The sequence below is a fragment of the Hipposideros armiger genome, unplaced genomic scaffold (genome assembly GCF_001890085.2).
Source record: "Hipposideros armiger isolate ML-2016 unplaced genomic scaffold, ASM189008v1 scaffold_403, whole genome shotgun sequence".
NCBI classification, from domain to species: Eukaryota; Metazoa; Chordata; class Mammalia; order Chiroptera; family Hipposideridae; genus Hipposideros; species Hipposideros armiger.
The window spans coordinates 908,868-922,222 of record NW_017731753.1 but is presented as its reverse complement, the minus strand read 5'-3'; the positions used below and the strand labels follow the sequence as shown (position 1 = coordinate 922,222).

General features: G+C 38.2%; 1 long non-coding RNA gene across 2 annotated transcripts in view; it reads left to right on the top strand.

Annotated features, from left to right (window-relative positions):
- Positions 1–12,823, top strand: part of LOC109393988 (uncharacterized) — a 43,367-nt gene extending 30,544 nt beyond the window's left edge. Inside the window, exons 2-6 of one of the 2 annotated variants that reach the window (XR_002126366.1) lie at positions 4,223–4,267; positions 7,153–7,229; positions 9,640–9,816; positions 11,081–11,204; positions 12,603–12,823. This is a non-coding gene — a long non-coding RNA (uncharacterized LOC109393988). The remainder of the gene's footprint in view (positions 1–4,222; positions 4,268–7,152; positions 7,230–9,639; positions 9,817–11,080; positions 11,205–12,602) is intronic. The other variant, XR_002126365.1, reaches the window with a different exon arrangement.
- The last annotated feature ends 532 nt before the right edge of the window (positions 12,824–13,355 follow it).

Genomic DNA, 13,355 nt, shown 5'->3' with positions numbered 1-13,355 from the left:
GCGCTCTCCTTCTGGAATGGGAGTTTAACCTCAGTTTCCCAAATGTGATCCTGACCGCTGTGGATACGCTTCCTACCATCTGGACCAAGGCTACATAAATCCTGAATGCTTGGCCATACTGCATGTGCAGCCACTTCACCCGGGTCAGCCATGGGGTCTTCTTTCAGTTTGCCCACCTGTAAAATGAAGGAATTATAGTAAAGGGCTCTTCCATTTCGATTGATTCACTTTGCCCCAAGCTTCTCTTTGGACACAATGCCCTTTACCTTGCCCCTTGCCAAGGTAAAGGGGCAAGCTCTTGCTTTCAGGCTGGAACCTGTTATCTTAGCAAAACCTCTCAAAGAGCAAAATGCCCTAACATTCTTCCTATTTCTGGCTAAACATTGTCATCATGAGGATTCATCAAAGCTTGTTCTAGAGTCTATCCTGAATATTGACAATGACAGCTAACATGGAAAACTATTTACAATGTTATTTTATAATCATTTTAAGATCAAGCATTCTTAACTTGAGGCCCATGGACTCCAAAAATATGTGCGTGTGTTTGTGTGCATGTGCACACATCCTCATTCTCTTTATGAAAAGAGGGTCCAATGCTTTTATCAACTTCTTTCCTCAAAGACTTGAGAACCTCTGTTTTGAGGTGTGAGTTTCTTGCATGCTAAGGAAGCATACATTTAGGCAAAATTTCTAAATTTAGTCAATGTGCTGTACATTGAACATAGGGATGTATATGTTAAGCAAAAACCTTCCCATTTTTTTCCTCTGAAACTTCAATATCTGAATTTTAATGCAGGGCATCAAAAGCAAAAAACCTCTATGATTGCATTTGTTTCCCATCAATGCTGGTTTCTGTGTGCACCCATCTCCCTTTCTCTGCCGTCCTCACATCTTTCTCCCTCTCCCTACTGTTTCTTTTATCTTCTTCCTCCTCTTCTGCCTCTTTCTGTGCTCTTCCAGTTATTGTCTCTATCTCTTTATTGTCAAATAGTTTTAAGGCAGAAACTATACCTTCTTTACCATCATATTCTCAGCCCCCAGGACAGTTCCTGGCATATGGGAGTTACCCAAACTTCTTTTTATTTTTTTATTTTGTGAACAAATGAACAAAGCACCCAGAGCTCATATTGTTCTTATTCTTTCAGCTGTGGGGCAGCCAGGCTGCATCTCTAGAAGTGTGGAAGGGGTTCTTCAGGGAGAGTTCTGGGTCATCTGTGGATCAGAAAAGTAAGATTTGCTGAAACTATTGCATCTTCTGAAGTATGAGCAAGTGCCCTGGGTTTTGAGAAGTTTGTTGTAGTCAGTTTCCAACGTGGCCCCTAATGATCCCTGCCTGGTAGTCACACCCTTTTATAATCTCATTGTACCAGGGCTCTGTGTGACCAATAACATATGGTAGAAATGATGGTATGTCACTTCCAAGATTGAATTATAAAACAGTACAGTTTCTTTCTTGCGATTGATCTCTCCCTCTCTCTTTCTCTGTCTCTCTCATCACAACTTGCTCTGCAGAAAGCCGTGCTATGAGCACCTCTATAGACAGACCCACATGCTGAACTGAGGCATCCTTATAACAGCCATGTGAATGAGGTAGGATTCTCTAGACCTAATCAAGCCTTAGATGATGCAACCTCATGAGAGACTCTGAGTTAGAATCACCCAGCTACGCTGTTTGTAGATTAGTGACCCTCAGAAACAGTAAAACTACAGACATGCTTTGTTCTAAGCTGCTAAGTTTGGAGTGGTCTGTTATGTCACAACAGATAACAAATCCAGTTGTTGCATGACACCCTTGGGTGGTGTTAGAGTTAATGAGCTGTCATTAGCTAATAAACATCTAATTCTTGTTTTGTTGATTAACATAGGTGAGGGCAGGCACAGATAGAACAGCTAGGTTATGACCTTGGGGACATAACTTTCCTCTTTGGAATTCCTTTTTATAATATATATATATATATATATATATATATATATATATAGTGAAGAAGTTGACATTCTAGCACTACATGATTTTTCTGTATGAAATTGGGCAAGCTCTATAACTCCCGATGCTGCCAGTCAAATTGTTCCTAAAGAGAACATTTCCCTTCCTTCAATTAACCATAGATACATTAACTTGCCCACTAACACAGAATCTATTCATTCATAATCTAAGGACGTTAAGCTCTTCAAAGGTAGGACTATCCTGTACACTCATGTAGCTTCTCTTCTGGTATAGAATTGATATATGTACGATTTGGTAATTATATGGTGAAAACTCAAATTACTGGAGAAGAGAAGCATCTCCTCTCATGAGTGTTGCATTCACTGATACTCTGAATCTTAAGGCTGAGTTAATGTGCTTTGGAAAATTCTGCTTTAGAGTCCAATACATTTTACTGATATTTTTGGCAGTCAGAATAATCTTGCTTAGGACAAAGGGTGAAGAATAGAAGGTGGGGTGGGGAAAGGAAAATTGAAATTGGGTTGATCACACCCTTTTGTGAGTTAGACTGGCTTGATTCTTTATCCTATTTATATCTATATCTGTATCTGAGTCTATATCTATTTATGGACATCTAGTCTACCCTTAGATATCCCCATCTGTTTATGATTATGATTATTATTGCAGGAGATTTCTTCTAATCTGTAGCAGCTGATCTTCGTTACATGGATATCTGTTACTCTGCTACATTTTAGGAAACTTTATCAGAGGGAGGCATCTATCTGCTACGTACATATAAACAAATCAAAATGAACATAACCAGGAACATCATTTTTTGAAACTTGGAAAGCCTTATCAATAAATGATATTGTTATCATGGAGTGTGTACAACGTAAATGCATTTTCTGCCAGCTATGCATTAGACTCTCACAAGGGCAAGGGAAATTGAAACTGTCTTTCTAATGGATCATACATCTTGGAAATGATTTGAATTCATGGATTAAATGTCAGCTTTGAAAGCATTTGCTGATTTATCTTGGATCTTAAAAGAAAGAACATTTCTATGACAAATCAAATTAGTGCATTTTCATATTCTGCATTGTAGTTTTCCAGAATAACATTCTTGAAAGAAGTAATACAGCATGCAGATAATTTTTCCCTACTAGAAGATTTTTATTATTATTATTCAGCTTATCTGCTAATTAGAAAACTCTTGGAGACTAAGAAGAGGAAGGTAAGTGTTGCATTAAAATGTAGAGATTATGATTAAAAACAGTGGATTGCATCTCAGAAATGCCAAATTGAATCAGTTAATGAATGGCTAATTCAGCTGTATTGGTGTGCTGGGGGAATATCCGAGTCCCTATGTAATTTCCTGCAGGTTTCTCCCCCCCCTACTTAACCATTCCTAAATAGGAAATTGTGACTACTTTCCTGGCTTGGAATAACTTTGGCAACTTTAACATGTCTCTCCATGCCTAAACTCAGATTAAAAGCATTCTATAAAAACAAGCAGCTTACCTTTTGGTCCAGAGAATTGTTCGAGGCACTGCCTCCCATCCTTTCATTAGAAATCTTGAGCTCTCTCTGAGTCCTTGGTCTATTTTCTGTTGCTTCGCGTATTTATACCACCTCTTCCCTGAGTCTCTGCAGATGACACCATTTCCTCATGTGCAGCCAGGTTGTTGGTCAAGCTCTCTTTTTCCCAAGGACCTTCTTCGGATGTCACCGTCCTTGACTCATACCTTGCAACCTGAGGAAAAGTGATGCTCTATCCGTGCTTGACCCCAGACTCCTCTGAGCCAGAGCCCAGCTCTCCTCTCTAGCTTAAACGAGAGGACAGATTGAGCTATTGTGGTTTGTTCAATGGCTCATTGGCCACGGTGCCATTTTAAGGAAGACTTAGAACATGATATACATTTCCTCCTGTAGTTGAAATTTTAGTGGCAGTCCAAGTCTTTGCGATTACATATTGTCAAGGTCGTTAGTTTTTACAACATAGTCTTAGGCTCATGAAGTTAGATGCTGTATAAGGCATTACAGAGGTGGATTGTGTCTAAAATTGGTTGTAAAATACCACATTGCTCTATATGATACTTGGCCCTTTGGTCAGACTTTCACGGTGAATAGGAGTATAATAAGCTCTCTTTACTTCAGTAGAAATCTCTAGCTCTGACATGCCTAGAGGGAGTGGTTTCTGTTGTGTTTTAAGTAACACTGTCTTAATTTGTCCAGTGCATTTTAACTTGCATTTATATGATCCTTTGATTTTATCTTTCTACCGGGCTCTACTTACAGGGGCATGATACTGATCTCCATCCTCATCTGTCCAGAAGGGCACAGGTAAGTCAGGCTTGTAATTGCTGGTTCTCATCTTTTCAATGGAGGGACCATTGGGTTATACAGACTTTATTATCTTTGATACCTGAGTTCATTCCCTGATGTTTAGAAAATTGTGTACATTATCTGTTTGGTTCACTTGAAGCTTAGACCATCATGACTAAATTTCCTTGTGTGCCTACCTTGTTACAGTACCTCTCTATCATTCGACATTTTAGTGACAGGATTATTAATTAGCATTTGTCCCCTATTGTTGTGCAAGCTGACTGATTTTTATATTATTTCTTACATCTAGCTGCTTTTTTGCCAGTGTCTCTCCATCTCTATCACTACTGCCTTCATTCATTCAAAACTATTTTTTGAGTACCTACTATATCCCAGGCACCATTCTAGGTTCTGGAAGTATGGTGGTGAACAAAACAGACAAAACCACCTGCCGTCATAGAACTTACATTTCATTGGCAGTTGTGACTCTTTAAGTCCATTCAGTATAACCCCTGCTCCTGTTCCCTTTCTCTTTTCTGTCTGACCCAAGTGTTTCAATCTCATGAGACTCCCTCTCTTCTACCAGCCTGGCTCTGCTGCCAAAGACATTAAGTGCAGGTTCCCGTATCTGCCGCCAGAATGCAGTAGACATAGTTCTGGTGTCTCACTTGATTGATTCTAAACATATTTTCTTGATAGAAAATGAGAGTAATTTGGAAAATGATAGTGAGGGTCTTTAGTATTATTAGTACTTTTCTTCAACTACATTATGGATTAAAAAAATATTTTTATGGGCTGACCTTGGTTCCTAAATGCTATTTGTTACGGATGTAACCTCTGGTTTCCAACCAGAAAGTTTATAAGCAGATTGTTGAAACCCAAGGTTGACAGTAGGTAGTTTTTTTTGTGCAATAATTCAAGGTTATAATGACCTTGAAGCTCCTTAAGGATCAGAAATAGCCTCTGAATTAACAAAGAAAGATGACCTTTCCTTTAATCTATTTTTATATTTATCTTTCTGTATTCCATTTCTTTGAAGAGTGATAATGTACTATACAGGATAGATATAATAACTCAATTGATTGCTCCACTCCCCAATAAAACCTCTATCATTTGACCGGATGAGATAGCAAAAAGTTTACTATACTCAGGAGCCTCCTTCGGTAAAATAGAAACCTATGATTCTAGGTTATCTTTGAAGCCTGGGAAAAGTAACAGAGATGAATTATTTCATTTCTTTGATCGAACAGCCTCTCAAGAAAAAAAAAAGACTTTTTGAAGAGTGAGATAAAATGGTGTCTAGTGAGTCATGACTCCAGGTTAGTGCAAGCCCAAAGCACCCAGAAGGGTCCACTTTGTGTGTCTCAATTAGCAGGATGCATTCATGGGACTCCTCTAGTTCCCTGAGAGCGTCCCAATCATTTGCTACCTAATCTGCTCCATAGCCTTGTAGGGCCACGTAGAGAGGAAAGGAGGTACAAGAGCGTACAAAAGAGGCATGGCAGTGTCGGAGCAGCCCCTTGGGCATTATGGAAAGCTTCCGCTTCCCGAGCTCAAAGCCACTCATGTCTTTTCTCTGCCTTTCCACTTCGTTCTGTGTTTAGACTATGGGATATGTGCAGAGGATATTCTTTAGGGGACCATGGGCTGGATGAATGCATACAGGCTCAGTTTCGGGAGCTTCTTCTTTGTTTTTGCTCAGCTTTACTTGGCAAGGGCTCTGAAGAGAACCAGAGGAGGGAGGGGCTGGCAGGGGCAGAGCTGCCTGTTCCACTATTGCTGGTTCCCTGTCTCTCTTTGCAGGCTGCAGTCTGGTGTGTAATCTGAAACAGGGCTTTGGATCTTCCAAGAGGGCGCCATGGAGTGGGCATTAGGTTTGGATGAGAGGAGCTGTGGTCCTTTATAGAAGCATTTGGTCTGGGGTCGGGTTTTGAGCAATTCCATTTCTAAAAATGTATCCTAAAGAAATAATATTGATGAAGATTAAGACCTATCTGTAAATCTGTGGAAATTTGGCCAGGGTGGAAATAGAGTGCAATGATTGTTTGCTCAGGCTGGAACAGGAGTGTCCAAATTCAGATCCGAGCTCTGCAATTTACTGGATGTGTGACCTTGAGCAAATGATTGAACTTCTTTTTGTCCGAGTTTTCTAAAGGTTGGATTACCACTGTACTCATTTCATAGAACTGTTGTACACATTAAACTATTTAAGAGTTATAATTGCTTAGTGCAATGCATGCTGTATATAAGCACTTAAATAAATATTAACTAGTACTTTCTTATTATTATTTGATTTATCATAGCATTGTTTATAATAATGAAAAATTAGAATGATATAAATATCCATTGGTAAGAAACTAAAGATACCATTATGGTTCCATAATATGAGATTATATAGTTATTAAAGATATTTTAGAAGACTCAGTGACATGGAAAAATATTGTTTCATGGAAAAAACAAGTTACAAATATTCATATTCCCATTGTTAAATATATTGTATAGATGTATGCAGAAAAAGAGGACAGAAAATACACACACAAATTGTTGACCATAGGATCACAGATGGTTTTTCTTTTCTTTTCATCCTTAGCTGTATTTTCTATTATGAAAAAGTGTTACCTTTGCAGAGAAATGCATGTGTATTTTATTAAAGCGACAATTTGGTTTCAGTAACTTAATCATTCGGTTTATACAAGTGATGGCCGTGTCATAGGATTGTCCTTAAGTGTTTAGTATATTGCCTCTTCCTCACCCTGGCTTGCCCTGAGTACCTAATAGAGTTATCCCAATAATCATCTTCCAGTTCATTCTCCTGCCTTATTTGCCTTATATCATGTATTTCCCTCTGAAATTAACTTGTTTATTTACTTGCATTTTTTTTTCTTTTTATCTTTGCTCTCTAGAATGAAAACTCCCTGTCTGGGGGACCTTATTGATTTTGTTCACAGCTGAGGTGCTTAGAATATTGCCTGGAGCTCAGGTATTTAATAACTAATTGCTGAACTATCAATAAGTTTTGCAAAGTGCTCCACAAAATGTTAACTATTGTTATTAGAGGCAGAGAAATAGTTCACTCTAAATGCCTAAAAAATAAACTAGATCAAAAGGATTATCTCCTTTCAATGAACATGTAAATGTCATATCAAGAGCTAGCACTTAGTTAGGTTTGCTAGATGCCTGGCCTTAGTTTTCCAGATTAGTTAAATTAGCTATCTAGGTTAACTAGTTACCCCGTTATCTTGTTTAATCCTTGAAGCAATATTGTGAGGTCTGCTACTTCCTTGTTTCACAAATTTTTCTGAGATTTTGCAAATGAGGTAAGTGAGGCTTAGAGAGGTTAAATAACTTGCTCACGTTCACACAGCTAATAGGGCACAGAACTGGGATTAACACCAGGGAGTTTGGCTCTTCAGTTGTGTTTGTAAGCACCACACTATAATAGTAGTGCTAAGGAACTCTAAAAATTACCTCTATGTGGAATTATGTATACATCTGAGTATGCCAACCAAGTGCTCAGTGTTAGGAGGTATTATTCAATAGTATCAAAACAGAGATAGGAATTGTACAAATGTAAAATTGGAAAAACTAAAAAAAAAATCAATGAAACAATTCTAAAGTATTTCATACTTAAAAGCAACTTTCGCATACAGTATCTCATTTTATTGACCCCAAATATCTTGAATCTAAAGCTAATCTTGGAAGGAAATATTTTATATCCAAAGAGTAATAGCCTAAAAATGTGTAAAGGAAACTTAAAAATCAATAGCAACATTACTGATACTCTAAACAAAAAATAAAATGGGCATAGAAATTCAAACAAAAAAATAAGAAAGGCAAATGACTTTTAAATACATGAAGAAATGCTTGTTTACTATTAGTCAAAAAATTAAAGCAAATTAATGCAACACTGTAGTGCCATTTTTTTGTTAAACAATTGTTAAACATTATAAAAAGGTATAATTCTTCATGCTGGCAAGGAGTAGGGAAATGGCACTCTTATAAACATATGGGAGTATAAATTAGAATTGACTTTGTTGACGAATAATATCCAGCCTAAGAGAAAACTTATAAGAGTTTATTTGAGCCAAACTGTCGACAATTGCCGGGAAGCAAAATCTCAACGGATTGAGAAAATGCTCCGCAAAATGGCACTTTGCAGTTTATTTTATACTTAAAATCAAAGGAGAAACGTTACATGAAATTCATTGGTGATAGATTAAGGGGGGTGGGAGAAAGCAAAGCCGGGGAATCTTTGGGATTGGATAAAAGTACATTGGAGAGACAGGTACTCCTCCTACACAGGTGTGTGCAGGATCACTAACAGTTCACTCTTTACAGCACATAGAGACGGTAATCAGGAGACAAGCATAATAATGAGGAATTTTGCAGTTTCCAGCCCTGGTGGGGGGGGGGAGGATTAAAGATGTTATCTTACAACCTCTGTGGTTATTTTCAGTCTCCTGAGCTTGTCAGGTTTAACATATGGCCCCTTTTCTGTCCACAACATTATGGCAACTGGTTGGTCTTGTTATTTTAAGAATCCTAAAACATTCATCCTTTGTTTCAGTAGTTCTTCTAGGAAATAATCAGTGATGTGGAAAGTATTTCTGTTCATCCTAGTGTTATTTATAAGCATAAAAAAAGAGAGCTCTTGACCTACAAAAAATAGGGAAATAATTAATTGTGTACACTTTAAAAGATATTTTTAATCTTCTAGAATAGTGCTCATGATTAAATGCTGTGTAAAGAAAAATTCAGGGACCTAAATAATCATATTAAAATGTGTATGCATGCCTGGAGAAAAGTTGGATAAATTTGCATCAAAGTGGCTGCCTTAGTTTCTTCTGAATATGAGGTTGAGTGCTTTTATTTTCTTCTTTATATTTTTTCCCCTGTATTTTCTAAAGTTTTGAAAAACAATCAAAAGAATTAAGCCTTTCTAAAAATAAACATACAGCTCCAAAAGATAGTGTAAGAACTTACTGATGTGCCTCTGCACAAAGTCCATTTTAACAGCAGCTGTGTGTCAAGCAGTGGAAATTTTGCAAATGCAAATTTGAAGACATCAGATCTTGAGATGCTCTTCAGTTAAAATTTAATAATTTAGGCCCCAGAAAATGACAGTCAAATTCAAGCATTCCAAATGTACTCAGAACTTTATGTAAATGTTACAGGAGAAATAAATGACCACACACATAGAAATAAAGTCTTACTGGAATCTGCAGAGAGTTTTATCATGCAGTCTTGTTAGATACCAGATATCCACGGCACTGGGGGAAAAAACCCTTTCAGTCTATTAATTAATCTTTATTCTGCCTCATTACCTTTCTTTTTGAAGCATCGTTGCTTTTGTGCTTATAGTTGTAACTACTATTGTTACCTCTTTCCAGCCAAAAATGAACACACCATTTATACAGGATTTCTTCTGATGGGCTGCATTCTTCTTAACTGTGCAGCTTCTTAACACACGCAAGCATGTGACCAGATGGCCTGCACACCTACACAGGTTCAGCACATCACCTTTCCTTCTGTTCCCTGAGTACGGGCTACCCAGTCCTGTTCCCAAGGTACCGGCTTTTCACTTTCAGTGTTTCCTTCTTAAATCGTTTGTGCTTATTCCTTCTTCCAACAGTTATTACTATGTTAAAATGATTTGGTGACCAGTTATTACTGGTCATGCTAAAAATGATTTGGTGACCAGGGTAGGGAAAAGAAGGCCTCAATTTTGTCCATTTTTTTTCATCAGTTAAATTAAGTTATACACTGGTGACACACAACCCCCATATCTCAGTAGCTTAAAACAACCAAGTTTGATTCTCGCCTATGTCTCATGTCTATTGTAGAATAGCCAGTGCTTTCTCTTACATCATTTTTAACCCCAGATGTTAAGTGGAGCAGCCACTATTTGAGACAGTGCTGTGTGCTCTGGCAGAAAGAAAATAAAGTCATGGAGTATTTCACACCAGCAATTAAACGTTCTGGCCTTGAAGTGATACTTCCCCCTTTTGTTTACACCTCATTGGGCAGAACTAGGCTCATGATTCCCCGCAACCACTGGGGAGGAATCAGCAGTAGCCCAGCAAATGGATAGCTGGGAATAATTAGGAGACAAAACCAACAGCTACTATGCTTCTACCCCTAAAAGAAATACTTTTGAGACTTTGTTTTGGTGGTTCTTGAGAGTCAGCTGCCTCTATTTAAACAAGGCTATACATATCAGAGTTTAACTAACTCAAGTAACATTTTTGATCATCTGCTGGGTGTCAGATACTACTATGCTAGGTATGGGAGACACACAAATGAATATAATGGGGTTATCAGCTTCACGGAGGAGCCAGTCAAGTGGGGAAAAAAGACCTGCCTCTAAGTAATTATAAAGCCATATATGTCAAGTGCTGTAAGAGAGGTAAGAGCTAAATTGTATGGGAGCACAAAGTGCTGTGGAACCCGTATGGCCCCCATTCATTCAGGCACTACTGTCAGTCAGAAGATGGATATATCAGGGAGCACAGATGCGCATCTGCACTCTCTACATTCGCTTCACCACTGCCTCCCCACCAGCGTTGTGCATCCATCTACATGTAATCTACCTAGAAGCTGGTATCCCCTTGCGGGTAGGGAAGTTTGACCCAAACCCACAATTCTATATAAATGGAAAGGTGAAATCCCACAACTAGTCTACTGCCTTTCCAGGGAACCTGTATGCATCTCCATCTGTGGGTTTCTGTTTTCTACACTGTGCCCCATATTGTATCCCTCCCAAATGGGATCTGAGTCCTACTTGATTTCCGCAGAAGGAGCAACTCACAGCAAATCTTGTTTTTGTAATAGGCTTCACAGAAGATTTGGTGCGAAGAGTTGGGAGAGTAGGAAGATGAATATATATTGCAGCAACACGATCAACTTCCAGTGGAATAATAAACCACCTGAAAATGCCCTGAACAGGAGAGCTCAGGTGGCCTTTTACTCTGCTGGTTCTGTGCTTCTCCCCATCTTGATTGGGTTCTTTTTTCTTTTTTTTCCTTTCTCTTCTACTCCCTTATGTCTTTATATCAATTAGGATAGGCTTTATTATACTGTGGTAACAAGAACCCTCCCTTTCCCCCCCAAACCTCACTAGCTGAAAACAATAAACAGTTATTTCTTGCTCACACTACAAGTCTATTGATCATTAGGGCTCAGTTTTGAATCATCTCTACATATCTGGAGCAAAATAAATGTTTCTACTTACATGGCACAATTTAGTGCTCATCTTTTGATGCTTGGGGTCCAGTCAAGCCTAGGTCCTTATGGATTTACTTGACTCTGACTGGATTCTCATAGACAGTTACATTTCTGAGAGGGTCTCTGGTGCCAGCCGTTTAGATAATGTATTTTGTCTTGTAGTAAATGGCAATTTACAATATATACATACTTGTTGTGTATAGGGCTAGTACAATTCCCTCCTCTGGAAGCCTGGGGAGGAGACTTGAACTAGACAAGAGCAAGTTTGGCAGGACCATTAATGAAATACGAACAGAGATCCACCCAAGCATATGTGTTCTAAAGCACAAGGCTTCTGCTCTTACAAGAGTCTCAATGTGGAATGCCCTTCAACTTGGTTGTTAGCTATCTTCATCCTGGCAATCATTTTACAATACACACATATATCAAATCATCACATTGTATACCTTAAACTTACACAATGTTATTTGACAATTATATCTCAAAAGACCTTGATTTTTCTGTGGTTAGCTATTTCTTGTAATTGGCATAGCTAAAAAAATAACTTTCTCCTGTATATATACACAGTATTCCTATATTATTGTCATTAAGGCACTTATTTTTTATCTAGAATTATCTTGTTTGTTTATGTTTCACTTATTTACTATCTGTTTTTTTCCCACTAAAATAAACTCCATGAGGACAGGAATCTTGTTCTTATATACTCCTGTATTCTTAGTACTTTGAACAGTTCTTAGCACATAGTGGGCACTTATTAAAATTTGTGGCATAAATGAATGAGTTTGTAGGCTCCTCTTGGAAACCCTAAAATCAAGTGCATGTGCATAACTTTGTGGTTGTGGTTCTTGTTTTAAAATGAAAATTTCTTTGAGGTTTGTTATCTATGTGAATTTATGTAACCTCGTGAAATGCTCAACCTCTCTGACTCCACCTTGTTCAAGCCTGCTTTGTTCCCATGGCCTTCAGGTTAATTGTTTCTGCCTAGTCTTGCATGTAGACATGCTAATCATTAGAGGAATTCTGCTTGTGGCTTGAGTTTTACAAAAACACCCCCTTAACGAAGGTGCCTCTCCCGAGTAGATGAGAGAAGTATGTACAAAAATAATGATTGTTTATCAAAAACTTGCAGGAACCTCTTGACCAGACTCACATCAACTGGAGTCAACAGACTAAGAACAAAGAAGTTTCCCAATCGTCCTGGGACGCTTGCTGGCGCCCAGATGTCTGTGGTCCTCAATCACCTCTTGCCCCGCCCATTTCCCTTCCCTTGTCATAAAAGTAGCCTGAACTCTGTATTTGAGGCACCACTAGGTCTCCCATCTCAGCTGGCATCTTTTTGATCAATAAACCTTTCTTTACTCCAAAATCTGGTGTTTTGAGGTTTGGCCTTTCAAAGCATCAGGCATGTGGACTTTGTTTTGGTAACATTTACAACAAACATAAAAAATGCTTAGTTGAAAGTGTAGCCTGTGAGGCTTAAGCTACTCCACTTCATGAAATCTAAACCACAAAAGTAAAGAAATCAATGTAAAAATCTCTAAAGGACTTTTATACAAATCCAGCTTCAAGAAGTCCCCTTATGCCTTCTAGCTAGATTGTCTCCACTGGACTTGTTCTTTCCTCCCTCCACACACCCCTCCATCTCACCCTTCCTTCCTACTTTCCTTTTGTTCTTTCTTTGTTGTTTTAATTTATTTTTCTCTCCTTCTCTTTCTTCCTCCTTTCTTTCCTTTCCTTTCTTCCTCCTTTCTTCCTCCCTTTTATTGTGATGTACTTAAATCATCTATTTTTTTTTTCTGAAACTGAGTAATATTTCGAATTCAGAAAGAATGAACTGGCTCATTGCTCTCATTGCCAGAAAAATTGATTCAAGGGAAGAACT